Genomic DNA, 2,500 nt, shown 5'->3' with positions numbered 1-2,500 from the left:
GGGTTAAGGCCCAACGTGTGTTGGGTTAAGGCCCAACGTGTGTTGGGTTAAGGCCCAACGTGTGTTGGGTTAAGGCCCAACGTGTGTTGGGTTAAGGCCCAACGTGTGTTGGGTTAAGGCCCAACGTGGTGTTGGGTTAAGGCCCAACGTGTGTTGGGTTAAGCCCAACGTGTGTTGGGTTAAGGCCCAACGTGTGTTGGGTTAAGGCGCAACGTGTGTTGGGTTAAGGCGCAACGTGTGTTGGGTTAAGGCGCAACGTGTGTTGGGTTAAGGCGCAACGTGTGTTGGGTTAAGGCCGCAACGTGTGTTGGGTTAAGGCGCAACGTGTGTTGGGTTAAGGCGCAACGTGTGTTGGGTTAAGGCGCAACGTGTGTTGGGTTAAGGCGCAACGTGTGTTGGGTTAAGGCGCAACGTGTGTTGGGTTAAGGCGCAACGTGTGGTTGGGTTAAGGCGCAACGTGTGTTGGGTTAAGGCGCAACGTGAGTTGGGTTAAGGCGCAACATAGGTTAGGTTAAGGCGCAACATAGGTTAGGTTAAGGCGCAACATAGGTTAGGTTAAGGCGGCAACATAGGTTAGGTTAAGGCGCAACATAGGTTAGGTTAAGGCGCAACATAGGTTAGGTTAAGGCGCAACATAGGTTAGGTTAAGGCGCAACATAGGTTAGGTTAAGGCGCAACATAGGTTAGGTTAAGGCGCAACATAGGTTAGGTTAAGGCGCAACATAGGTTAGGTTAAGGCGCAACATAGGTTAGGTTAAGGTACAATAAGGTTAGGTTAAGGTACAATATAGGGTAGGTTAAGGCGCAACATAGGTTAGGTTAAGGCACAACACGGGTTAGGTTAAGGCACAACACGGGTTAGGTTAAGGCACAACACAGGTTAGGTTAAGGCACAACACGGGTTAGGTTAAGCACAACACGGGTTAAGGGTTAAGGCAGAATACGGGTTAGGTTAAGGCACAATACGGGTTAGGTTAAGGCACCAATACGGGTTAGGTTAAGGCACAATACGGTGTAGGTTAAGGCTAAGGCGCAACATAGGTTAGGTTAAGGCGCAACATAGGTTAGGTTAAGGCGCAACATAGGTTAGGTTAAGGCGCAACATAGGTTAGGTTAAGGCGCAACATAGGTTAGGTTAAGGCGCAACATAGGTTAGGTTAAGGCGCAACATAGGTTAGGTTAAGGCGCAACATAGGTTAGGTTGAGGCACAATATAGGTTAGGTTGAGGTACCGTATAGGTTAGGTTAAGGTACAGTATAGTTTAGGTTAAGGTACAGTATAGTTTAGGTTAAGGTACAGTATAGTTTAGGTTAAGGTACAGTATAGTTTAGGTTAAGGTACAGTATAGTTTAGGTTAAGGTACAGTATAGTTTAGGTTAAGGTACAGTATAGTTTAGGTTAAGGTACACATTGTTGTATGGAAAGGTGTAATGGGGGGGGGGGGGGGGGGCGGCCGGTCGGTTTGTTGATTGTGATTATAGTAAGTGGATGCCTGCGGCATCATCTGATTTGCCACGTCAGGATGCACCTTTGGCTCATGACAGGCGGCGCTCCGATTCCATGCTTGTGGCAGACCTGTGTCTTTCATTCCTGCCATTGTTTGTGTGCTGTGAGAGGAGGCAGTATTGTGATGTTGGGTGCACCCCTGTGTAGGACATGTGTGGGTGTTGGTGGCTTAGCTGAGCAATGGTGGTTGTCGGGGGGGTGGGATATTCCGTTTTCTGAGTGGACCTCCCAGTCTGGTTATGACAGTGTGGATTGTCTCATGTGGCGGAGAGGATGCACTGGGTGTTGTTCCATGCTGGTGCTTACATATTGTCTGTGTGCGTGTTACAGGCGGAGAGTAGTGCGTGATAAGAGTGTGTGGCTGCCGTGTGGTTGTGATTGTGAGCAGAGTCTTTCAGCATGTATACGGACAGTTGTATATATTATCTGTATTCTGATGGGTCTATGTATTACTAATCAGCGCCGTGTATACGTTTAATCCGGTTCCAGTCGAAACTGTTGTATCTCTGTACATTAGTGACACGGCGAGCGCGCTATGTAGCTACTCGTCTCGGCAGCTTCCACCGGTGTATGGCAAATGATTATAAGCAATGAGTCGAGTCGTCAATACCGATAGTGTGACGTCACATGTCTGGGGTGGGGGACGCTGCGCCCTTCCGGTGGGTCATGGCCTAGAAAGACGCTCCCCACGCAGGGGGGCTTGGACTGTCATAAACTCTTCCGAGTAATATACTTGCCGTACGTTTTTGCGACTGCGAGTGCAACGCCCACCGGTACCGACATGGATGGAGCGCCTCCTAGCTGACCGCTCAGCATCGGCATTCGTACAGAGAGCAACGCGATCGCGTCTCTAGCTCGTAACTGGTACAGCTCGCAGCTCATGTATAGGGACAGCGGGAATGTCGCATATTGGACATAACTCTTCATGAAACGCAAGTTATAGGGGTGGATTGCACATTGCGACTGCGGGAAAAGTCCGCCGTTCATCCGCTG

The sequence above is a fragment of the Schistocerca serialis genome, unplaced genomic scaffold, assembly GCF_023864345.2.
Source record: "Schistocerca serialis cubense isolate TAMUIC-IGC-003099 unplaced genomic scaffold, iqSchSeri2.2 HiC_scaffold_1192, whole genome shotgun sequence".
NCBI lineage: Eukaryota > Metazoa > Arthropoda > Insecta > Orthoptera > Acrididae > Schistocerca > Schistocerca serialis.
This window is presented reverse-complemented; position numbering follows the sequence as displayed.